We start from the raw sequence: 26576 nt of genomic DNA, 5'->3' as shown, positions 1-26576 counted from the left end.
CTCCATTTCTTAAGTGTGTTGTAGAGGATGAGTCTAGCCTCATCCTGCCCATTCTGTTTCTTAAGTGTATTATAGAGGATGAGTCTAGGCAGGCAAGTCGAAGTTTAAGTATCATGAGCCATCAAAGCCTGACTTCCCCCACTGTGTGACCTCACTCAGGCTACGTGAACTCTCACCTTCCACCTCTGCAGAATTAGCAGGTAGAACTAGTAGATTTCTAATCTAGCTTAAGACGTCCTGGTTCTGCCCTCAGAAAGTTTCTATTTATTTCTTCAGGCTGGCTGCTTCTACCTGCCGGTCTTGCAGAAGAGCATCTCATGACCACCTAGCAGAATAACATCATGTGAGAAAAATACTTTGTGTTCACAAATAGAAGAGGATATTTAAGGGAAAAATCTAAATTTCCGCCCTTGTGAGTTTTCTTTTTTTAATTGCAGTAAAATATACATACCATAAAAATTATCATTTTAATCATTTTAAGTATACAGTTCAATGGCATTAAGTATATCCAGATTGTTATACAACCAACACTATCATCCGTCTCCAGAAATTTTTCATCATCCCAAACACAAACTCTGCACCTATTTGTGCACACTAACTCCCCATTCTCCCTTCCCTAATCCTAACACCATCGTTTTACTTCCCATTCCTATGAATTCGACACTCTCAGGCTCTCATATAAATGGAATCATACAGTATTTTTCTTTTTATAACTGGCTTATTGCTCTTAGCATAGTATCTTCAAGGTTCAACTATGGTGTAACCTGTGTCTGAATTTCCTTCCTTTTTGAGGGCAAATCATATTCTCTTGTGTGGACACATCGTATTCTGTTTATCCATCCATTCACCCATTGATAAACCCCAGAGCTGCTTCCGCCTTCTGGCTACTGTGAACAAAGCTGCTATGAACATGGGTGTGCAAATATCTGTTTGAGTTTCTGCTTTCAGTTCTCTTGGGTATGTACTCAGAAGTTAGATTGCTGGATCATATGGTAATTCTATGTTTAATTTTTTAAGGAATTGCCATACTGTTTCCCACAGCAGCTAGACCAGTTTACATTCCCATTAGTGATATATAAGGGCTCTCATTTCTTAATATTCTCACCAAAACGTGTTATTTTCTGTCTGCTTGATTTTTAGAGACAGCATCTCCCTCTGTCACCCAGGCTGCAGTACAGTGGTGTGATAATAGCTCACCACAGCCTCGAACTCCCGGGCTTAAGTAATCCTCCTACTTCAGCCTCCCAAGTAGGTGGAACTATAGGCACACACCACCATGCTCAGCTAATTTTTAATTCTTTTTTTTTGTAGAGACAGGGCCTTCCTGTGTTGCTCAAGCTGGTCTCGAACTCGTGGCCACAAGCCATCCTCCTGCTTATCTTCCCAAAGTGCTGAGATTACAACTGTGAGCCACTGCATCCAGCCTCTGCTTTTTTGATTATGGACATCCCAATGGATATGAAGTGAATTTTTTATTTTTAAATTCTGTGGTGTTTCTACATTTCTGAGCAAAGCTGGGAAGTTAGGGTCAGGAAAGCTGTGGCTCTCTGGACCCCAGCTGCCCATTAGAGAGGCTCTCCTTGCATCCACTTTAGACTTTAGACTGGTTGTAGCTTCCAGTTTTTATCTTTGCTAGAACAACCTTCTTAGTCATTGTGTGAGCCATGGCAGCTGTTCATGCAGTAGATTCCGGATAAAAGATAGATGTTCTATTCTCAGAAAATGAATTTGAAAATCAAATTCATCTATATTTATATTTCAGTAGAACCAATGGTATCAACCCCTCTATTTCAGAAGCTCTTGCTGGCCTTAATCCTCCTGCAAGGGTATATGATTTACACAACCTATTTCTTTCTACATTCATTTCAAATTTAAATGAATATACTAAATGCCTACTTTGAGCCAAGCACTATGCTAGATGCTGCTGTATATATTATCTCAAGGAATTCTCTCATTAAAGGATGATTATTCTCATCTATAAGAGAGGAAAATGAGATTCAAGTCTGTTGTTTCTCAGAATATGAGCGCCTACATCAGAATTCTTTGGGAAGTGTGTATTACGAATCGGGCACCAGGACCATCTCAGATTTTCACAGGTGCCCCAGTAACTCTTGTGCACTTGGAAGTGTGAGACTTATGGCTCAACTGGTAAGTGGGGGCTGGACTGAAGCCCTGGTCCTTTCCAGAGCCTCCTCCCTTGATGTGGGGTGCTGCTAGCAGCGCTTGATGGGGTAAGGGGTTGTTGACAGATGCTGAGAAAAGCAGCTGCTCTGCAAGGGCAGGAGAGGACACCGCTGAGATGCTGCCACAGAGAAAACTGCATGGCGAGGGGGCTGGGATCAGAGCCAGGCAATCTCAGGGTGGTGGGGACGTTGGAACTGCTGTTGCAGCCATGAAGTTTCATGGAAGAGCATTGATGGGTGGAGCTTGGGAGGGTCTCGGGGTGAGAGTTCAAGCAGGCAGTCTTGCTGCACCGTCAGAGGACGGTGGTGTCCCAGCCTGTACACGTTCCTCTGGAGACAAAGCTTCTCTTCCATAGGTTGTAACTTACCCTTCCTGGGTGAATATTTGCAGATTTGTTTTCTTTTCTTAATTCAATGCCTCCCTAATACATAACACTCAGGGTACTTGTAGTGTGCACATGCCCTGCTGCTCAGTCAGGTAGATTTTTCTAGGTTTCTGGGAAGGGTTAGACCCAAATAGGCTGGGCAACCCCTGCCTAGCAACCCACACTCATGTGCTAGGTGGAGCCCCTGAGTGCTGCATGCAGTTCCATGATTGCATCTGAAAACAGGCCTGGAATTGATGATGGTGCCAGAGGGAGCTGGAATATCAATCACGTTCATTAACAGGAAGCTGGGATCCTAATTTTCAAAATATTGTTATTGTGATAAAACATATATCACATAAAATTTACTATTTTGACCATTTTTAAGTGCACAGTTCAACAGCATTAGGAACATTTACATTGTCACATGACCATCACCACTAGCCATTTCTAGAACTTCTTCATCATCCCAAACCGAAACTTTATACTCATTAGACAGTAATTCCTATTCCTTTCTTCCCCTCCCCACTGGTAACCACCATTCTACTGTCTGTCTCTATGTATCTGACTACTCGATGGACCTCTTCTAAGTGAAATCAAATAAGAGTTGTCCTTTGGTGTCTGGCTTAATTCATTTAATATAAAGTCTTCAAAGTTCATCCATGTCATAGCATGTATCACAATTTCATTTCTTCCTGAGGCCAAACAATATTCTGTTGTATGGATAAATCACATTTTGTTTATCCATGTATCCATCAGTGGGCATTTGGGTTGTTCCTACCTTTTGGTTATTGTGAATAATGCTGCTATGAACATTGGTTTGCAATTATCTGTTTGAGTTTTTGTTCCCTTTCTTTTTTAAAAAATTTCTTATTTATTTATTATTATTTTTGAGATAGGATCTCACTCTGTTGCCCAGGCTGGAGTGTAGTGGTGGGATCATAGCTGACTGTAGCCTTGAACTCCTAGGCTCAAATGACCCTCACGCCTCAGCCTCCCAAGTAGCAGACACTACAGGTGCATGCCACCATGTCAGACTCCTGCTTTCAATTCTTTTTTTTTTTTTTTTTTGAAACGGAGTCTTACTCTGTCTCCCAGGCTTATCCCAACTCAGGAATCACAGAAGCAGATTTTGAATAATGAGTGGGATGTTGATTTGTGGAGAGTAAGGGAAAAAGGAACTCCACATAGAAGAAATAGCAAAGCAAAGAGAAAGAGTCATAAAAGTGAATAGCATTGCCGGTAACCACAAGTGAGATGGTGTGGCCAGTGTAGGTTTCACTGGTCAACGTCATGAGAAAACCAACAAGGTGGTTTGGGACTATATCATGGAAAGTTTTGAACCTGAAGCTAAGGAAATCTTAATATTTTAAATTAATAATCTGCACCTTTTATTTCCAAATTATATTGAAAGTTAGGGGATTTACTTATATTTAAATACAATTTAACAATTGTAGAGTGCATTGTCATAAAAGTTTAAGCCTGATGCTTTTTACTTGGGTAAAAATGATATTTAAATGACAGTAAGAAATTTTTAAAAACCTTTCTTACATAGTCATCTATCCACAGTGAGTCTCTCTGTGTGTATGTATGTGTGTGGTATGTGTGTGCAGTGTCTGTATGTGCCTATCTGTGGGGGGCATGCAGTGTGCATGTGTCCGATGTCCATGTCTGCATGTGTGGTGTGGTGTATGTGTGTGTAGTCTGTGTGTGTGTGTATGGTATAATGTAATGTGTGTGTCTGTGTGTGTGTGGTGGGTGGGTGTTCAATGTCTGTGTGTGTGGTGTGTGTGTGGTGTCTGTGTGTGGTATGGTGTGGGGTATGTGTCTGGTATTTGTGTGTCTGTCTCTGAAGGGTGTGTGTATGTGATGTGTGTGTGCTCTGTGTGGGTTTGGTGTCTGTACATTCCTGTGTGTGGTGTATCGTGTGTGTGAGTGTTTGTGTGTGTGTGTGTGGCAGCTATGGGAAGGTGTCCCTCAGATCTCCAACTGCAGGGAGTGTGACGGGGCAGCCCAGCTAGATCTCCAACTGCAGGGAGTGTGACGGAGCAGCCCAGCTGCTGTGCTCTGAGATGCATTGCTACATCCACTCCAAGACCCTCCTTCCTGGACGGAGGGCTGCAGGTCACTAAGGCAGCCTTCCCTCGCAGTCTGATGGGCAAGCTTGGCTCAAGGATTGGGCAACAGCCTTGTTGAACTCCTGAGCACTGCAGAGCAGCCTGGAGCTTCTGTCTAAACTTCCTCCCTCCCTTCTCCTTCACTCATGGCCCAGGCTTGCCTTGCAGCCTGATGGCTCTTCCTGTCTCCTCAGCTCCCTCCTCACTGCCTCTCACAGGCCTTTCCCCTAATGAATTTCTGGCACAATCAATCCTGTCGTGGCATCTGCTTCTGGGAGGACCCAGAATACACAGTGGGACAGGAATGAGTTGAGAAAGTAGGCACGGAGCTGGGATGTGGAACTGGCCCACCCGCCCTAGCAGGTGGAGAGGTTGCGTCCTGGCTGGGAGCTGGGTCACTTCGAGTCCCTGGCCTAAGGCTCCAGATTTGACCAGTAGTGGCCTGGCAAATGTTCTGGGAGGGGACAATGTGGCGCGTGCCACGATGCAGGCGTTTTAAGAATACGGGTGGAAAAATGCCTACAAAAAAAGGCAGAGTGGGCTGGATCTCACTAAGCTGTTTTGATGCACACAGAGGAAGGAGAGACAAAGGCCTGTTCATGCAGGGCCCTGTGACAGCTGACAAAGAGGCCTCCATCTCCTGCAGAGGAAGAACAGACGCACAGCTGAGAGGCAGGCTGAGGACCTGATTGTTAGAGTCATGGAGCTCCAGAGAGGTTTAAATGCTCGGCCAAGGCAGGTCTGTTATGCAAAGGTCAGGGCCCTTGTGGGAAAAAGCTAGGATCCTAAATATGGGACAGGGCTATGTAGGTGCTGGCTGCCAGATCGCCCCTGAAGATCTGGACTCCGCACTCTGCTCAACCCCTTGGGCTTGTGGAGGTGGCCCACCCCTCCCTAGGAAGGCCTAGCCTTCCCACTAAGCTGGCAGATGCTGGCAGGTTCCCCGCACCCACCAAGGCAGCAAGTGCCCGCTGAGGAGCCATGCCTGCCCTCCTCCTGACTTCAGGGAAGTGAATTAGCAAAGACATTCAGTGCCAGAAGAGAAGGTGAAGGAATGGAGTCTGACCATTACACCTGCTCCTGCGTTAGACAATGCTGGGAGCAATCCTTCACTACCTGCTCCATTAAATTCTTGCTCTTGGAAGATAACACTGTGAAGCAATTAAAGTGGCTTCTTATGAAAACTAACAGCTTGCTCATAAAGGCTCACTTCAACACCCTCATCTCAGCGGGGCACAGTGACTCACACCTGTAGTATCAGCACTTTGGGAGGCCGGGATGGGAGGACTATTTGAGGCCAGGAGTTCAAGACCAGCCTGGGCAACTTAGTGAGAACCCATCTCTACAAAAATAAAAACTAAAAAATTAGCTGGATGTGGTGCCACGCCCATAATCCTAGCTACTCAGTAGACAGAGGCAGAAAGATAGCATGAGCCCAGAAGTTTGAGTCTGCAGTGGGCTCTGATGGCACCACTGTATTCCAGCCTAAGTGAGAGAGTGAGACTCTGTTTCAAAACAAAACAAAACAAAAGACCCTCACCGCCTTGTGTTCACCTCTTCAAGCCTATTATATCTTAATTTTGCCCAATCTCATCTCGTTTCTTGCCTTGCAAGCATGTCTCAAAATCACATAATCTGGGCCGTAACACCCTCCAACACCCTTTCCTAATTTCTCTGTTTTGAGATACTTCTAAAACTCTGACACTGTAGTATTCTCCCTTACTGCTATAGGTCTCATATACTCAGATTTGCTTGATCAACAGATTTTTCTGGTGGTCCCTTTGGAAAAACAATAACGAACACAAAACATACATAGATCATAGTAATATAGAATAAATGTAACATACTAGCCATTCTCACTACAGTGCTGACCTGGTGTGTCTGGCCTGAGTCAGTTCTGATCCGCCCACTTTCTCAACAGGGAAAAGGTAACACACATTTCAGAAATGCATATCAGTCTGAGAACGGAATCTAATCCTGAAATATATAAATGAACGCTCTTCACATTTCAGGTTTAAAGAAACAGTATTTGCCTCACCCGAAGGAGGAAATAATGATTTTTTTCCTCCTGTAAGGGTTCTTGGTTAACTCTACCCTGTTTGTTTTACTTAAAATGTTACATACTTTGCATTTATTCAGTTGATTAAGATTTATCTTGCTTAGTTAATGACTAACTTCTGGCTGGCCTTTTTAGGTTGTGAAATAGTTGTCAGGTCTGTGTTTGCATATATTAGAGATATAAAGAACAGTATCTAGTACACCTAGGCTATTTGAGCACTTAGAGCAAAGATCAGATTTTGACAGGAATGCCCCTGTTAATGGATCCAGAGTTTGGCCCCACTAACAACAGGCTTCATTGTTCGAATTGGTCATTTGGGAATTATTGTAATTATTCTGACAAATGAAGAAAACAAACCTATCAAAAGACTTTATTTATTTGTTGCTGTTATTTACGATTTTAAAATGTGTTTCTATGTGTTTTAAAATATGTTCATACTATAATAGGTATGAAAACAGACATAATAACTTTTCCCACATACTGCTCCTGTCTCAAATACAAATTCTGCACAAACATATGCAAATTATGCACAAATTCTACCCCCTGCTCTGTAGATACTCCTTGAAAATTGAGTACAGATCCAGGGTTCACAAATCTGGTTTTCGTTCCTCTTAGTTTCCTTTATAATTTCTAGTCTCAGGCCAGGCACGGTGGCTCATGCCTGTAATCCCAGCACTTTGGGAGGCCGAGGCAAGAGGATCACTTTAGGCCAGGAGTTTGAGACCAGCCCGGGCAACATGATGAAACCCCATATCTAGCAAAAATACAAAAATTAGCGAGGTGTGGTGGTGTGCACCTGTAATCCCAGCTACTTGGGTGACTGAGGCATGAGAATTGCTTGAGCCTGGGAGGCAGAGGTTGAAGTGAGCCGAGGTCAAGCCATTGCACTCCAGCTTGGGCGACAGAGTGAGACTCTGTCTCAAAAAAAAGAAAAAAGAGAAACAATGTCTAGTCTTGTCATCATTTCTAATAAGAAATGTGTCCTGAGCATTTGCCATTCATTATCTGCTGCCTCCATCCCAGAGAGTCTGTAATGCAGTTCTCTGGTCCTAGTTCTCATTGCACATGAGATGGAAATTGTAGTTCAAAAGAGTAGGTGACTAGTGCCGGCTGAGTAGCCGGTCGATAAGGGTCTTAGTGCTAATTGCTAACCCTTGAGCTTTGAATATTTGTCTCTTTCCTGATGACCCAAGGCTTTCTGCCAAGTAGCTAATCTGTAAACATATGCTTAAATATACTCAAGGCGTTCCTATTATTAAAGCACTATTTTGATTGTACTCTTGATTCCCTGATCAAAACTTTCCATTGACTACTGAGAAAAGTCCAAAGCACTCAAGCTGAAATTTCCAGCTTTCTAAAGTCAGATCTCTATTTGCCTTTCCAACCTTATCTTCTGCTATTCTCCTGTGCACTCCAGAAATTTCAATCAAAAAGAGCTACTCAATACTCCCTGCAGTGCTGGCATTGCTCTGCCTAACCCTTGCTTATCTCTTTCAATATTTCAGCGCCATCCTCCCTCCCCTGAGAGGCCCGGTCAGGTGAAATGTTTAGGAAGAACCAGCCTGTGGTAAGGTGAGAACAGGGAAGGGGGTGGATCTGCGCTTCAGTTGCGATGGGATAATTAACATAAAAATGCATCACTCTTGAAGATCTTTCTCTACTTCTCTCATGCTCCTGTTTTCTTACTTTCAGTTAACATCGCTTTTTTTTTTTTTTTTTTTTTTTTGAAATTGAGACAGTCTCACTTTGTCACCCAGGCTGGAGTGCAGTGGCAGAATCTCAACTCACTGTAACCTCCACCTCCCAGGTTCAAGCTATCCTAGTGCCTCAGCCTCCTGAGTAGTTGGGATTACAGGCGTCTGCCACCACGCCCGGCTAATTTTTGTATTTTAAGTAGAGATGGGGTTTCGTCATGTTGGCCAGGGTAGTCTTGAACTCCTGGCCTCGAACCATCCATCCACCTTGGCCTCCCAAAGTGCTAGGATTACAGGTGTGAGCCATCATGCCCAGCCTGGTTAACATCTTTTTATCATGATTTTCACAAGGGTCGTGTAAGCATACCTTCAAAACGGATGGGGTGTGCTCAGGGAGAGTGCCTGCTCCTCTCACTGCAGCGCCACCTGCTGTGTTCAGCCTGCTTTGTCTCTGCTCATGGATGGCTCACCCTTCTCAGTTCCAGCTCCTGCCCCCACTGGATTCCCATGAACTTCCTTTGTAACCAGTGGTACGGTAATGAGGTCCTTCCCACATGCAAATATTCTCTAAGTATTTCGGTTCCTCCCTCACCTGTTGTTTGGGAGCTGGGATTCTGCTTTATAATCATCTGTACCTCTTCATCTCCTAGCACAGGGCTTTGCCTGTGGTACATGGCATTGAACCCATCAAATAAAAGCAACCAAAGAGCAAAATATTTTTGCAATCTGAAGAATATATTTACAATGAGAAACATCACTTGTCGCTGCCTGTAGTATATGGCAAACACTGTTGAAACAGAGCCACATGTATGGATGGTCGAGATGTTTTCCTGTTTGTTCACCCTGTCTCCATTTTTACCTAAGTATGGAAGAAGGCAGGTGTCCGCTTCGGTCCCATTTCATCTGGGCAGTGGAAGAAGTGGCCTGTAATTCATGCAGTAGGTTGCTTTGTCTGTAAAGCGCCAAAGAATTGATATCACTTGTTGTTGTTGTTTTTAATTAATGAGTTGACTTCAGCAAACCGTGGTTTGCGTATCTCAAAACAGCTTGAATCTGACCAAAGAGAAAGACTCACAGAAAAACAAAGAAATTTCATGTAGTGTATGAGGTTTCATCTTTGAGCAGGAAGTTCCCAAGATTTCAAGGCAGAAGCACAGAAGAGTAGGTGTAGAAACGTCAGCAGCACCAAATTCTTATCCTCATTCTGACCCCAAAACTCTTGGGTCTTCATGAGAGGAGTCTTTTCTTTCGTTGAGTCTCTTCTTTGCACAGGCAGTTGCTAGGAGGTCACTTTCTTCTGTCTCCTTTGCCCTTGAAAGGATGTTTTAGGAGGCCACGTCATGATAATCTGGTCCTCCTGAAGAACAGGTCAGAACAACATTAAATGGTTTATTTGCTTCCTGAACCTATGTTTGTTGCCTTCCAAGGCACTGGAAAACCAAAGGTTGCCTTTCTGCTGCTGTGAGAAATTATTCTGTTTAGAATATTTGATCACACACCCAAACAGGTGCCAAATGGAAAATATCATGCTAGATGTCAACCCAGGCAGCAGAAAGTTGGCCAGGACACTACATCTCTGAATTTAAATGGTCCAGAACTTCACATTTTTCCTGAATGGTCTTCTTATGCCAACTCTTCAGAGATCATAGAATCCTAGAGTGCTGAGCAAACAGATATCCTGCAGCTCACTGCATTCATCTTTCAGAAATCCAAACAGGTTAGATGATGTCTCTAGCAATTAATACCCAGTGGCAGATCCAGTTCTAGAAGAAACCTAGGAGAATCCAGGTGTTCTACCTGCAAACTGTGACCAAAAAAGTGATCTCTACTCATATGCTTTGTGTTATTTCAAAGCCTAGGATGGAGACATTTTATTTCAGAAGTGATGACCCACTCCTAGCCAATTTCAGCAGATAACATGGAACAAGCTAAATCTGTTGCAGAAAAATAGATAGTATTTGTCAAATACAGAAAGGGGGGTGTTGAATATGCATTAGGTCAGACTCCAAATTTTTCTCCCCAAACGGTTGGTTGAGAACAGTCACATGTTTTATAGTCATGTATCCCAGAACTGTCTGTTACAGCAACACCTTCAGATTCCTCACAGGCTGGATGTGGAGGCTCAGGGCTGTAATCCCAGCACTTTGGGAGACTGAGGCAGGAGGATTGCTTGAGCCCAGGAGTTTGAGACCAACCTGGGTAACATAGCAAGACTCCATCTCTACAAAAAAACTGAAAAATTAGCCAAGCACGGTGGTGTTCACCTGTAGTCTCAGCTACTCAGGAGGGTGAGGTGGGACAATCATTTGAGCCTGGAAGGTCGAGGCTGCAGTGAGGAGTGATCACACCGCTGCACTCCAGCCTGGGCAACAGAGCAAGACCCTGTCTCCAAAAAAACAAAAATGAAAACAACAACAAAAAACACTCCTTGCCTATCTTTAAGAGATTAACTACATGAGCAGGCTTTCATGAGCAGCTGAATTTTTACCCTGGATGCATTGTGAGCAAGCTTCTTGGAGTCTGGTGAGCCTTTTGACTGTAAACAAAAAAAAAAAAAATTTTTTTAAAAATAAATAACTGAGGCAAGTCTCAATCATTTTTAGAGGTTTATTTTGCCAAAGTTGAAGACATGCCTGAGGGAAAAAAAGGGTAAAAACCACAGGAAACATTTGTGTTCTGTGATTTTTTCCCAAAGAGGGTCTGGGGACTTCAATATTCAAAGAGAAAAAGAGCAGGCAGTAGGGGAAAAAGGAAGGAGGAAAAGAAAGGGAAAGGGTAGATAAAAGAGGCAAACAGTTGCATTCCTTTGAGTCTTTTGATCAGTGAAGACACTTTTTTCATGTAAGGAGGGAGGAGAGGAATAGTCAATTATGCGTTTGTCTTGGGCTCAGTGAATCTCCATTTTTACATAAGGTAAAATAAACATAGGAAGTAGAGGAAGCAGTTAGATATGCATTCATCTCAGTTGAGCAGAGAAATGATGACTTTTAGTTCTTGGTTTTCGTTCCCTCTCTGCAGAAGACTAGCTGTTAATTTATTAACACATTGTAGGGTGAAATTCAACAAAACTGTCTTAGGGTAAAAATCTTGGGGCTCACAAGAGATTTCCTTGTGAGGAAATTGTGAGGGAAGAACGTAGCCTTTTATCTTGTAGCTATCTATTTAGGAACAAAGTGGAAGGCAGGTTGGCCTGATCCAGTTCCCAGCTTAATGTTTCCCTTTGGCTTAGCAAGTTTGGGGTCCCGAGATTTTATTTTCCTTTCAGATGCCACAGGAAACGTAACAACTGTAGAAGCGAGATTTCTGAGCTGGGCCTCTCAAGACCCATTTGACTACAAGGTCAGAGAGAGAATGCTGGTCCTCATAGGCCTGTCCTGAGTCTGCTCTGGACACCTGGAGGCCACAGCTGCAAGAGGGAGGGTGAGGTCAGTGACCAGAAGGAAGGTATCACTAGGGAAAGAGCATGGAACCCTCAATTCCAACTGTAACCCTTACCAGCCCTGTTATGAACTGGAAGCTTGTGTCCCCTGGAAATTCATATGTTGAAATTCTAACCCCCAACGTGATGGTCTTAGGAGAGGCATTTGGGGGTAAGTAGGTCATGAAGGTGGAGACCTCACAAATGAGATTAACACCCTTGTAAGAAGAGATACGAGAGCTTGCTCACTCTTTCAGCTCTTCACCACGTGAAAATGCAATGAGAAGGCATCACCCACAAACCCAAAAGTGGCCTGGAAAGTCCAAGATCAAGAGGTTGGAATATCTGGAATCTGGTGAGGGCTGCTTCCTGGCCATCCCTGGATGTTATTTCCTTAGGCCCCTAGTCTACTAGTGGTACCCTGAGCCCTTCACTCGGGCACCCCAAGTAGCCTTGCCATCACCTGGTCCTCAGTAAAACCCCTATCCCCAAGTTCAGTTAGGTGTTAGAAAAGAAAGATGTCTGATTGAGTGGGTCCACACTCAATAGCTATTAGCTTCAGAGTCCTCTGGGAAATATGCATGTTTTGAAAAAAAGGAGCTCAATAACCAAGATGAATCGCAAATCAGTTGAATTTCAGACAAGATAAAAAGTTCAAAAGGGAGTGTTCTGAGAAGCCATGATGGGCCAGGAGTGATGGTTCATGCTTATAATTCTAGGACTTTGGGAGGTCCACATGGGAGGTCTACTTAAGGCCAGGAGTTCAAGACCAGCCTGGGCAACATAATGAGATCCCCATCTCTATAAAAATTAAAAAATTTGGGCATGGTGGCTTGTGCCTGTAATCCTAGCACTTGGAGAGGCTGAGCCAGGCAGATCACGAGGTCAGGAGATTGAGACCATCCTGGTTAATACGGTGAAACCCCATCTGCACTAAAAATACAAAAAAATTAGCTGGGTGTGGTGGTGGGCGCCTGTAGTCCCAGCTACTCGGGAGGCTGAGGCAGGAGAATGGCATGAACCTGGGAGGCAGAGCTTGCAGTGAGCCGAGATCATGCCACTGCACTCCAGGCTGGGCGATAGAGCAAGACTCCGTCTCAAAACAAAACAAAACAAAAATCTAGAAATTTAAAAACAATTAGTCAGGCATGATGGTGCACATCTGTGATCCCAGCTACCCAGGAGTCTGAGTCAGGATGATCACTTGAGCCCAAGAGTTTGAGGCTGCAGTGAGCTATGCTCATGCCATGGCTGGAGCTATGATCACTCCAGCCTGGGCAACAGAGCCAAACCCTATCTCAAAAAAAAAAAAAAAAAAAAAAAAGAAAGAAAGAAAAGAAAAAAACCTACAAAAACAGAGGAACCATCACGACAGTTTCACTTGTGTCCATGTGAAGAGACCGCCAAAGAGGCTTTCTGTGAGCAACAAGACTGTTCATTTCACCTGGGTGCAGACGGGCTGAGTCCGAAAAGAGAGTCAGTGAAGGGAGATGCGTTAGGGCCGTTTTATAGGATTTGGGTAGGTAAAGGAAAATTACAGTCAAGGGGATTGTTCTCTGGCTGGCAGGGGCAGGGGTCACAAGGTGCTTAGTCGGGGAGCTTTTGAGCCAGGATGAGCCAGGAGAAGGAATTTCACAAGATAATGTCATCAGTTAAGGCAGGGACTGGCCATTTTCACTTTTGTGATTCTTCAGTTACTTCAGGCCATCTGGATGTACATGTGGAGGTCATGGGGGATATGATGGCTTAGCTTGGGCTCAGAGGCCTGACAGACAGCAGATCCAGTCCTGCCTCAGAGCCTAGAATATGTCATCAATCAGAATATTCTTGCTTTTCACATAGTCCTCTTCTTCTCATCCTTCTCTGAACACTGCATCACCCACCCCGCTTTGATTGCCAGGGCTCTGGCAGGTATAGTAAGAGGGTGCTTGCTGAGCCCTTTGATGGCAGGGGTCATACGTAATTCCTGGATTTGCATTTCAGGGACTGTCCAGTCTGTTTTCCTCTGGGCAGTCATTCCTCTGGGCAATCATTCTCCATCTTTTAGGAGACAGATATTCCAAGTGATGTAATTGCTTGAGTATGGGTGGTCAAGGTCTCAAACCTCACCTTTTCCATCCTGAGATATGGTGTCTTCTGATTTTGAGGGCAATTAATGTACTTTATATGCATCTATATCCATCACAAGGTCTAGAATTTAGTACAGGCTCAAGTAAGTGAATGAAATACTAAAATCTGATAGATATTACTAGTGCTCCTCTCCATCAGGCACATGAAAGACTATATGTCAAACCTCCCTGCCATTAAATGGGGTCATTTGAGTAGTCCTGGCCAATGGACTGCAAGAAGTGATATGTGGCCCTGTTGGTCTGAACTATAGATGTGAGCTGTCTGTGCAGGCTTTTCTCTTGCCTAGGCCACTGGCCACATTACAGACAACAAAGCCTCATTTGCCCTGGGTTCCTGAGTGGCTATGTGGAGCAGACTACCCCCCCTTACCTGCTCACCTGTGCTGGAGAAATATCATGAACAAAAATTATACCTTTGTTGAAGGATTTCAGGGCCTGTTTGTTCTGCAGCATAACCTAGCCTGTCCTGACTAATACAGCCAATGGCCACTTGAAGGTACAGGCAAAGAGGCTGCATATTTTGTAAAAATCATAAGTGCTCTTGAGGATATTTTGTTGTCTAAACTTTGATTATTGTGAGGCTTCACTCTGTGAGTCACGAAGGATCTAAAGTTTAACAGCCCCTTGAAGAAGTTTACTCAATCTGCAGTCTTCCCGGTGTGAGCTGAAAGGCATGCTGCCCTGCAGTGATTGTGAGTCAGTTCCCTGGCTGCACCACTGGCTAGAAGAAGGCCAGATATCAAGAGGATATGCAAGACACTCTGACAACCACTTCATGGCATCCTACTCACATCCTTGGAACCACATTCTCGGTGGATCTGTGCATAAATGTTTGAAACGCATTTTATTTCATTTTTTGGTTTTGAAATAAGTTGACATTTGCAGGGATGAGCACCATATGTGCCTTGTCATTTCTCCTCAGCAGGGCAAGGCCATCCTACTGCATGGTGCCATCTACTTTAGCAATCTCCTGGGAAACCTTGTTTTTCATCCATGGACAGCATTTGGCCAGAGACTGCAAGCAGAAGGGATAGAAATGGGAAGAGTCCATTTTTTGGCAGTGTCTCCAAATTCACCTCACCAAAAATTCCAATTATTTTTGGTTTCTGCGTTGGCAATGAATTTTGCTAGGATGGGTACCATATGTTCTAGTGTTTCTGAAACCATTCCAGTTTCTAATATTTTACTTGTCTCTGTAATACAGCAAAATGCCCCAGAAATTTCAATATTTTAGTATACAAACTACATCTATCCGACAACTTTTCACTCTAGGAAGCAATACAAAAATTCATTTTGAGATCCCGTGCCTCAACGTTTCGTTGAAACTAATGCACTTCACCTTCACATACCACAAACTGTATAATGATATGGTTTATTTCTGCCCCAGCAAATTCTGGTCAAAAGGGCAGTGTATCTTAGTCTGGAATATCCATTTTAGAATGTCATCTCCCTGGGTCACTTAGAGCTGTAATCTGTTCTTTAACAGAAAAGTATCTGCCCAGTTTACCATTAATTAGCATATTTTAAGAGTTTTATGAGATGAACCTTTCAGGCTTGAAATATCACTTCGTCTTTCAGCAGCTGGGTCGGAAGTGTGTGCCGCCTCTCACTTTCTGCCCGGTGACTGGGTGCGTTTGGTGTTTTAGGCTGATAGTCCTGTCTGCTCCAACACAACGCTTAGCACCGGAAGAGCAGGCCATGGGGCTCAGTGCAGGGTCCAAAGTGCATAGTGAAGACGGACTGCTCGTCACCATCCCTAGGGTTCTGTCCCAAGTGTCTGAAGTGCTGTCATTAAAGATTCATCCTCAGGTTGAAAGCTTAAGCCCTGTGAAAAGCCAAGTGCCCCAGGGAGCCCCTCATGTTAAATCATGGACTGTGAACCCCTTGGCTTCAGGGCACTAACGAGCTCCTTCCCAAAGCACATCCTCTAAGAAGGAGCCCTGGAAGAATGGAGCTGGGCCAAGGCAGGAGGGCTTTCCAGAGAAGAGTGGAGAAGGACACATGAGCAGGGCGGTGCAGGGGTTGCAGTAGGATAGGACACGGGCTTCCAGGTGGAGAGTTTGTGGTCATGAAATGCAAGAGACTGAGGGAAATGACCTTTGTTGAGCCCTTATTCCATGCCGGCAACTACGCAAAATGTTTTCTATGTATTTTTATCTGCTTTAGTTCCCTCTGTCCCCTGGGAATTAAAGAACATGTTTCCTTTATAGGTGAAGACAGCACCAGTCAAGGTGGTTAAGTGACTTCCTGTATGGCAGGTGCAACTGATAGCAGTAACTAAAGCACACCCTGAGAATGACCCTGTGGTCTAAGAAGAATGTGTGTCTGGGAGTGGCCAACCCAGAGACTCACTCCTTATCTATGAGGGACATCCAAACCCCTGGTCCATTCCTTGGAACACAGGCGTACAGGGGATTGAAGCCTTTGTTTTCATTTAAACAGAGGTTGATAGACGGAGGGTGTGAAGTGAAAATTGCCACATAAACGGCATGCTTTTTCAAACAATGGCAGTTGTCATGTCTAGCCCCCTGTTCCTGGACTGCCCTGTACGTGGGTCCTCACTCAACTCTTTCTCTCGTCTGCTAGCTCTGGGTCTCTTCTTCAGGCTCTCGGACAGGGTGCCATCTTTGTTGGAATCAACAGGGGTCCGGCACAACACTTCCCCAGAATCATACACCTGGGATGTAATGGAGCCATGATCTGAACCCACGTCTACTTCTAAAACACTTACTGTCCCACCAACTAAATTGGCCTGGACCTCTAAGTCAATTCTAATAGAGTTGGGATGAGTTACTTCTCACTAGAACTATTGCTTCTTACTAGACCTTCTGTCCGTGAAGGGACAGAAGGGAAGCATTCACCAGGCACTTGGAATTGTGTTGGCCACTATCTCAGTCTGTTCCTGCTGCGATAACAAAATACCTGAGGCTGGGTCATTTGTAAAGAACAGAAACTTACATTTCACAGTTCTGGAGGCTGGAAGTACAAGGTTAAGGCACCAGCTGGTTCAGTATCTGGTGAGGGCCGTTGTCTGCTTCAGGTGGCAAACCTACCACCACGTTGGGGATTAGGTTCCCACACCTGCGTTTTGGAGGGAGGGACACAGACATTCACACCATAACACCACCTTCACATATCCCACGTAATCCTCACACCAACCCAGCAGAGCAAGGGCTATTATCCTTATGTTTACTTATTGTATCCATTTTTTATGCTGCATAACAAATTACTGTAAACTCAGTGGCTTAAAACAACACACATTTATTATGTTTCTGTGGGGCGGGTGTCTGGGTCCTCAGCAAAACTGCAATGAGGGTCCTGACCAGGGCTGTGTTCTCATCTCGAGATGCTCATAGGTAAAGGTCTCCTTCCAAACTCACCAAGGTTGTGGAAAGATGTAGACCTCATGGTAGCTGGCTTCTTCAAATCTTTCAAGGAGACCAAGCCTTATACAACTACATAATCCTGAGAGTCACACTGCATCACGTTGGTCATATTTTGTTGGTTAGGAGCAAGTCACAGGGGTCGTGGGGCCACCTTGAAGTCTATGCCATACACATACGCACAAGTGCAGAAACTTAACCTCAGCTAGATGCTCATTTCTTTCAGCGTAGTTAGATGTCATGACGGGATGGAGATGGCGTGATGCTGAGGAACCTTTGACTGTGGTGTTCCTTATGTGCATGTCCTCTTCCAAGGCCTGGGGAGGGGCCCGTAGGTGGGCCTAAGTTTTGTCCCTGAAGCTTGTGCATATATGCAAAATAACAAATATAAAAATTGCTAGTGCCCCTCCCAGGACTTACAGGTGACAGGGCTTACAGCTTAGGTTTCTTGGTAAGTCTGCCCCCTGGGGACACGTCATCACTATTATTCGAATTTCCTTGGGGTTGTTTACCATTTAGTCTATCACAGGGTCTGGAAAATAGCGATCATTCAAAATACTGCACATCCCTAAGTCAGTAGAGGCACTCTCTCCGTGAGACCTCTTCTCCCGCCGTTTGCTTCCCCCACCTCCCCCCTCCGCTGCCACGCTGGCTCTTGGTGCCACCTGGTTGGAAGTGGTGCCGCAGCCTCTGTTTCTCCCACTCCCTCAGCCCTCACCTTTCTGTTTTCTTCTGAAACCAGTTAGGCGTTCACAGAACCAACTCCCTAGCTCATTTTTTCTTAGTGTTGTACTCATCTGGCAGAAACCCAATCCCAGATGAGACAAGAAGTATCATATATATGTGTGTCTGTGTGTCCACGTGTGGGGGTCTGTGCCTGTGTTTCTGTGTGTATGTGTGTGTTTCTGTGTATGTCTCGGTGTGTGTCTGTGCATGTGTCTCGGTGTGTGTGTGGGTGTCTGCGTGTGTGTCTGTTTCTGTGTGTGTCTGTGTGTGTGTGTCTGTGTCTCTGGGAGTGTGTCTGTGTGTGTGTCTGTTTCTGTGTGTGTCTGTGTGTGTGTGTCTGTGTCTCTGGGAGTGTGTCTGTGTGTGTGTCTGTTTCTGTGTGTGTCTGTGTGTGTGTGTCTGTGTCTCTGGGAGTGTGTCTATGCGTGTGTGTGTGTGTCTGTTTCTGTGTGTGTCTGTTTCTGTGTGTGTGTGTGTGTGTGTGTGTGTGTGCGCGCGCGCGCATACTTTCTCTCCGCTCCAGGAGAGCCACACCCCAGCACGCAGGTCCTGCCATGCTCAGGGGTGTGATGCTTGCCCCTCGCTGTGTCTGTGGCCCCCTCGCCCTCTCACTCTGCAGAGCACCCATCGCGCCGTCCCTCTCCTGGCTCTCAGCTGCCCGCTCCTGCCCCCTCCTCCTCCTCCCTCTCAGCCACTGACTGAGCATCCCGCTTCACAGAGAAAATAGAAGCTACCAGATGGCTGTGCCTGTCTTTCTCCTACCGTGTCTGCGAGCCCCCCTTCACCCTCCGCATCCTGGTCTTCCTCTGGGGAGAAGTGGCTAACTCCACACCAGGCTCACTCTCCACCTGCGCTCTGGGCCTCCCTGCCCCCACCCCTGCTGCCTTCTCAGAAGCCTCACTGTATGGAATACCCTTTTCCCCTTCGAATGCTCTGTTTTATCTTTATATCCAACCCCGCCCCCCCGACCCCCGAAGGACTTTCTCATCAGTTTTTAGACATCTGGAAACAAAACCAATCTGAGTCAAAGGAGAGGAAGGGAAAATGACTCTGAGTTGTCCCTCCACACCCCTCACCCCTGCAGCTCCGCCCCATCTCTTTCCACCTCTGCACAGCCAAGTTTCTGGAAACACTTGATGATAGGCGCTGTCTTCATTTCCTTATTTTATATTCATTCTTCAAGGCTCCACTTCTGTGATGCATGGTTCAGCTTTGTTTAGGTGTCCTGCCATCACTAAATTCCGGACGGGTTCATTGTCTCTTTCAACCTCGTCTGACACTGCCAGCCTAACCACTCCCTCCTTGCAACACTGGCCTTCCTTGCCTTCTGAGGAAGATACTGTGGGCTGACTCATTCAGCATTCATTCTATTCCTGCTGTGCATACCTTCTTGACAGTGGGGAGAAAGCTAAAATTGACATTTTCCATATTCCCCCTCCACTCTTTCCAGCTGAGGTTTCAATTCCACCCGTCAGGCGCCCTCTCTGGGACTGTCATTTGAAACTGAGATGCTGGGCAGGCAGGCAGGGCTGGAGGCATCACTTTTTGCTGGTGTGCATTGCGGCGGGGCAGGAAGGTTCTCTGGCCAAGAGCAGGGACATAGCTTCCAGATCGATGACTGCCCGATGACGGCAGAGGCAGCAGCTCCTCTGACTGTTATTCCTGGAAGCTCAGCCTAGCCTCTGTGTCCTTGCTTTTCCTAACAATTCTACGAATTGCTAATGACTTTAAATACATGTATTTTATTTAAATTAGCTAGAGCGTATTCTGTTGTCTGAGACAGCATTGATCAAAGCAACGGCCATAACACAGCACTAACTTCCTCTTCTTGAGCCTCATGGCTTCTCCTCCTGTTGGTGGCTTTCCGACTGGCCATGTAATGGAGCAATCCTCATGGCCCCGTCCTCACCTCCTTCCTTGTCTTCTTCTTGTCTTTTCTCCTACGCTCAACATTCCTATCCACGTTCATGCTGCAGTCAGCACCTAGATAAAATGATGCAGGGATGCGACGTCCAGCCAAACCACCTTTCTGTAAACCACTCAATTTGTGGCAATTTGTTAAGGCAGCAATAGAAAATTAATACATTGGTAGAAACTAAGTTTCTAAATAACTAATGTATTCGTTTTCTATTGCTGACCTAACAAATTGCCACTAATTTAGTAGCTTAAAACGATATCCATTATTATCTCACAGTTTTGTGGTTTCAAAGGGTGTGTGCAGTGGGGCTCAGCTGGGTCCTCTGCCTAGAGTCTCACAAAGCTGAAATCAAGCTGTCAGCAGGGGAGCATTCCATTCGAGGCTCTGCGGGTGAATCTCTGCCAAGTTCACTCAGGTTGTTGGGAGAATTTGGTTCCTTGTGGCTGAAGGACTGACGTCCCTGTTTCTTTGCTGGCTGCCAGCCAGGGCCTTTTACAGCTCCTTATGGCCACCTGCATTCCTTGTCATCTTGCCCTTTCCTTCTTCAAACCACCAAAGGTGTATTGAGTCTTTCTCTTGCTGTGAATCCTTCTGGCTTCTCCTTCTGCCTTTTTTTTTTCCTTTTTCTTTTTTGAGACAGAGTCTCCTTCTGTCTCCCAGGCTGGAGTGCAGTGGCGCGATCTTGGCTCACAGCAAGCTCTGCCTCCTGGGTTCACACCATTCTCCTGCCTCAGCCTCCCGAGTAGCTGGGACTACAGGCGCCTGCCACCACGCCCAGCTAATTTTTTGTATTTTTAATAGAGACAGCGTTTCACTGTGTTAGCCAGGATGGTCTCGATCTCCTGACCTCATGATCTGTCTGCCTTGGCCTCCCAAAGTGCTGGGATTACAGGCGTGAGCCACAGCACCCGGCTTCCTTCTGCCTTTTTTTCTGATTGCAGTTGGAGAAAGTTCTCTGCTTTTTTGTGTTGTGCTGTCTCTTTTTTTGAGACAGAATATCACTCTGTCTCCCAGGCTGGAGTGCAGTGATGCAATCTTGGCTCATTGTAACCTCTGCCTCCTGGGTTCAAGGGATTCTTGTGCCTTAGCCTCCCGAGTAGCTGGGATTATAGGCGCCCAGTACCAAGGTCAGCTAATTTCTGTATTTTTAGTAGAGATGGGGTTTTGTCCATCTTTTTGTTGGCCAGGCTGGTCTCCAGCTCCTGGCCTCAAGTGATCCTCCCGCCTTGGCCTCCTAAAGTGCTGGGATTACAGGTGTGAGTCATCATGCCCCATCTGTTTTTGCTTTCTTAATTCCCTTTTTTTTGCAGTTTTTTTATTGAGACAAAAATTCACATAACATAAAATGCATCATTTTAAAGTGTACAATCCCATGGTTTTTTAGTATATTCACAATGTTGTGCAACCATCACCATTGTCTAATTGCAAATCATTTCCATCACTGCAAGAAGAAACCATGGAAACCATAAGCAGTCACTTTTCCCCTCTGCCTGTTCCCTGGCAACCACTAATCTATTTTCCATCTCTTTGAATTTGCCTATTTTGGACATTTCACATGAATGGAATAATTTGCTACGTGACCTTTACTGTCGGGCCTCTTTCACTTAGCATAATGTTTTTAAGGTTCATCTCTGTTGCAGTATGAATCAGCACTCTGTTCCTTTTTATAACTGAATAATATTCCATTGTATGGATGTACCACAATTTATTCATTCATCAGTTGATGGTTATCTGGGTTGTTTATATTTTTGGCTATTGCAAATAATGCAGCTGTGAACATTCATGTGCAGATTTTTGTGTGAACATACATTTTCAATTCTTTTGAGTATATACGTAGGAATTGAATTGCTGGGTGCTATGGTAACTTCATGTTCAACTTTCTGAGGAACTGCCAGACTGTTTTTAACAGTGGTTACCTCATTTTACATTCTTCCCAGCAATGCATGAGGGTTCTATTTCTCCACATTCTTGCCAACATTTGTTATTTTCCTTTAAAAAAATTACAGTCATCCTAGTGGCATCTCACCATAGTACTGAAGTGGTATCTCACTGTGGTTTTAATGTGCATTTCTCTAGTGAGTAATAACATAAACATCTTTTCATGTACTTGCTGACCATTTGTATAGCTTCTTTGGAGAAATGTCTATTCAAGTCTTTCACCCTATTTTTGATTGGGTTTTTGTCTTTTTATTTCTGAGTTGCGAAAGTTCTTTTTATATTCAGGATACATAGTTTCCAGTAAGTGTTGTTCAATAATTCAATAATGAGCTATTATTGCAACCATAATAGGTTTGTTGCCTAATGCACACAGCAAGTCAATATGCCAAGACACCAGTTGGCAGCAGAGGAAGAGGTTTAATTATAGAGCCACCTACTAAGGAGTTGGGAAGGAACCTTAAATCCATCTCCATGAAGAGTTTTAGACTAGGATTTTTAAGGGTTTGGAGTGAGCCAAAGTGTGGAGATTGCTGATTGGTTGAAGAGTGCAGGGTGAAGTCATGGGACAGGGAGATGAAGAAGCTGTGTTCTCATGCTGATCCCATTCCTCCATGGGGTCTTCAAACTGGTTGGCGTCAGCTGTTTCACTGGAATTTGGGGTCTGAGAAACATCTTAAGCATCCTTAAACAAAGACTTTATGATTCTGATGTCAGCGATCCTATGTCTAGGAGCAATGGAGATGCCAATCAATTCTTAGGCAGTCTTAGGACCTTAATGTCAGCAATCCTGTCTATGGGAGCAATGGAGATGCCAGTGGTCAGGTGACTTTCAGCAGCAAGGAAGTGGACCAGAGTGCAGCCTGATTAATGCTTCATTACAACTATATTTCTGTCTAGAACCCAGCATGCAATTCTTGTGGACCTGTGGGAACAGTGTCATTATGTTGCAGTTGTTGCTAGTGTCTGGATAGAGACAAAACTCCTTAAGGGTGCCTATGAGACCCTGTGTGGCTTGGTCCCTTCCTCTCTCTCAGACTTCACCTGTCATTGTCCCCCATGCTCTGTGTGCCCCATCTGGGCTCACCTTCATCCACACCCTTGTACACCCCATGACCTCGGCCTGGATTTTCCTTCTCTTTCCTCTTCTTCACCTGGTAAACTCTTTTTTTTTTTTTTTTTTTTTTTTTGAGACGGAGTCTCGCTCTGTCGCCCAGGCTGGAGTGCAGTGGCGCGATCTCAGCTCACTGCAAGCTCCGCCTCCCGGGTTCACGCCATTCTCCTGCCTCAGCCTCCCGAGTAGCTGGGACTACAGGCGCCCACAACCGCGCCCGGCTAATTTTTTGTATTTTTAGTAGAGACGGGGTTTCACCGTGGTCTCGATCTCCTGACCTTGTGATCCGCCCGCCTCGGCCTCCCAAAGTGCTGGGATTACAGGCGTAAGCCACCGCGCCCGGCCTTCACCTGGTAAACTCTTAAGACTCTTCAAATCTCAGTGTAAGTGCCACTTCCTCGGGGAAATCCTCCCTGGGCTCCCTGACTTAGGCCAACTGTTTTAGGCACTCATGCATGGTGTATGGCGCCTCATCACAGCTGCAATTTTACATTCATTTGTGTAATTATTTAATGTACCAGTGTCTCCCTCACTAGGCTGGAAACTCACCAAATACCTCTAGCCTCTAGCACACTGACTGGCATTTAATTAGATTCACAGTAAATACTTGTTGACCAAATGTAAATTCTTGTAGAATCCAAAAGCATGAGGACACTAGATCAATCATTTAGTCTACCCTGTCTCATGTGGAAATGAATGAAGACCACCCAAATGAGAATGAGCAAAGGCTGTGTAGTCAGAACTTCTAAGGGAGTCAGCCACCATCACTTGCATTTTGGCAGAGATTCAAAGGCAGGCAGAGATGTGGAAAAGCTTTCTAGTAGAAAAAAGAAGGCTTGGCCAGGCACAGTGGCACCTGCCTATAATTCCAACACTTTGGGAGGCTGATACAGGTGGATCACTTGAGGCCAGAAGTTCCAGACCAGCCTGGCCAACATGGCAAAACCCTGCCTCTACTAAAAGTACAAAAATTAGCTAAGTGTGCTGGCTTGTGCCTGTAATCCCAGCTACTTGAGAGGCTGAGACACAAGAATTGCTTGAATCTGGGAGGCAGAGGTTGCAGTGAGCCGAGACTGCACCATTGCACTCCAGCCTGGGCGACATGAAAAAGGACAGCTTCAGATTGGAAGCTGTCACCACGGGGAAGGTATGAGTGGCTAAGTAGGAGTAGGTCATCCCATGCGATTGGTTAGGGGTGCATATTTTATTTTCTCTGATTGGTCCTAATTTGGGAGCAGGGACAAAAAGTAGGGAAGCTGCCAGTTAATTATTAAGTCTTGAACATTTGGGGCCAATTGTTACAGGGGGTGATTGTCCAGTTTGGATTGTTTGCTGGAGAGAGTGATCTGACTTTCTCTAAGGGTGACTCGTAAATAGTAGATTGGCTTCCTGGGCTGGTCACTGCAGATTGCGGGTCAGAGTTCTATGTTTATATGTGGTCTGGCTGTTGTCCATGTTTCTATTCAGTCTCTCACTCACATATACAGGAAACAGGATACAGCAAGGATGTTAACAGACTTGTCCAAGTTCACACAGCTTGCTAAGAATGAGTCTGGGACCTGTGTCTAGTAAGGTACACCTTATCCTGCCACCTTTTTCCATTTACCCAAAGGCAATCTGTGCCTAGGATGTAAATGACCAAGTTGTGTCCTGTAACCTCTGAACCAAGGACCGAGAGTCTTTTATGGTACCCTTAAAATTGGCCGGGCACAGTGGTTCACGCCTATAATTAACTTTGAGAGGCCGAGGTGGGTGGATCACTTGAGGTCATAAGTTCAAGACCAGACTGACCAACATGGTGAAACCCCGTCTCTACTAAAAATACAAAAATTAGCTGGGCGTGGTGGTGGGTGCCTGTAATCCCAGCTACTTGGGAGGCTGAGACAGGAGAATCCCTTGAACCTGGGAGGCGGAGGTTGCAGTGAGCTGAGTTTGTGCCATTGTACTCCAGCCTGGGTAACAAGAGTGAAACTCCATCTCAAAAAAAAAAAAAAATTGTGGATAAACTATAAAATAAGAACCTTCAAGGTTGATAATATGGTCCTAGTGTTACGAAAAGCTCCACATGTTCCCTTGACAAGTGAGTTAGCTTCCGCTTTCCCTGGTTTGGTGAGAGGGTGTGGACCACTCATTTCAGTGCACTGCTTCCCTTTCTTTAAGCGTGTGAGACTCAAGCTAGCTGATGCTCAGGGCCTGTTGGGCACATATGCCCTTCGGAAGGTAATTGTGCCAGACATGGGAATAGAGAACTATAATTTTTAGACCTGGGAAGGATCATTTTTAGCTTCAGGGAATTTCTCAAGGAAGCTCTTGTCTGGAATGTAGGCTGACCGAAAGACGAGTGTATTGGAAATCTGAGTCCCTGTGATTATCATCAGAGTACGAGTGTCTCCTCGGTAGCCCCTGTGGCGTGGGCTCCCCCTGTGTGAACCACATCACTGGCCCATCCTCGGACTGTGTTATGGAGCTCAGTGGGGAGCAGTGAAGGCGTCGAGGGAAGAGGCCCTGCAGGACCCTCAATGGTGTGCCCAGGACACAGCCAGGCCTCTGCTGGTAATGTGGCAACATCAACCTTGTCTGGCTGGCACTAAGGCCCAATGGAGACAAAACATTTCCAGAACTATTAATATTCTCATTTTAAAATAAATATTCTTTTAAATTTTATTTTAAATTATAATTTAATTTATTATATATAAATATATAAAATGCAAACACACAATATACAAATATAAAATTTTAAAATGAATATTTTAAATAAAAACACTATCAGCTCATCTAAATATATTTAAATGAATTATGCTATCAAAAGGAAGCTTTCCAGCGGAAGGAAAGAAGTTAGCAATATGGCAGGAGTGTTGATGTGTAGTCTTAGTCAGAGTAACAAAGAGAACAAAAGATAAAAGAAGCCAAATGCTGCTTTGCATGAGAATGGGCCAGACGTTTAGACTCGTCGGGGGAGACACTGTTTTTCTTAAACCATCTATTATGGAAAATTTTCAAAAGTGCACATTCTTCAGAATATTTTAGAGCAAATCCCATAAGTCATGTCTTTTCACCTGTAAATATTTCACTGCATATCTTTTTAACAGATGAATACTTTTTAAAGTAATAAAAATACCATTGTCACACTAAAAAAAAATCCAACAGTAATTTCTTAATACCATCTAAATCTCAGGCAATGTTTATACTCTACAGATTGTCTCAAAACTGTTTTATCAGGGTTAGTTTGTTTGAGTTATGCACCAAACAAGATCCGTGTATTACATTTCGCTACTGTGTCAGTAGGCCCTTTTGAGTCAAGGGAAACGTTTTCTTACATTAGGTTGACACAGAGGATGAAACTCAAATACCTCTGAGAGTCAGGCAGTAACTGTAAATGAGTGAAGTTCGTTTTTAAAAAATAGTCTTTTATTACATGCATGCTTTGCATATTAAACACCTAGGAATACACTTTGCTTCCAAAGAAATCTGAGGAAAACATTTTCTTATACTAGGTTGATACCAAGGATGAAACTCAAATACCTCTGAGAGTCAG

At 44.7% G+C, this 26576-nt stretch overlaps 1 long non-coding RNA gene across 2 annotated transcripts; it reads left to right on the top strand.

The window, feature by feature from the left end:
* Window positions 1–1597: 1597 nt before the first annotated feature.
* On the top strand, window positions 1598–25522 carry LOC105478871 (uncharacterized). Of its 2 annotated transcripts, none has more exons than XR_011616818.1 (3): window positions 1598–2148; window positions 8230–8296; window positions 25367–25522. It is a non-coding gene; the product is annotated as an uncharacterized lncRNA (long non-coding RNA). The 2 variants fall into 2 exon arrangements; XR_985551.2 differs by lacking the exon at window positions 1598–2148 and adding an exon at window positions 5113–5404.
* The last annotated feature ends 1054 nt before the right edge of the window (window positions 25523–26576 follow it).

Source organism: Macaca nemestrina, chromosome 19, assembly GCF_043159975.1.
Source record: "Macaca nemestrina isolate mMacNem1 chromosome 19, mMacNem.hap1, whole genome shotgun sequence".
In the NCBI taxonomy this organism is placed as follows: Eukaryota; Metazoa; Chordata; class Mammalia; order Primates; family Cercopithecidae; genus Macaca; species Macaca nemestrina.
The sequence above is the reverse complement of the archived record's forward strand: the minus strand, read 5'-3'. Positions and strand labels throughout refer to the sequence as shown.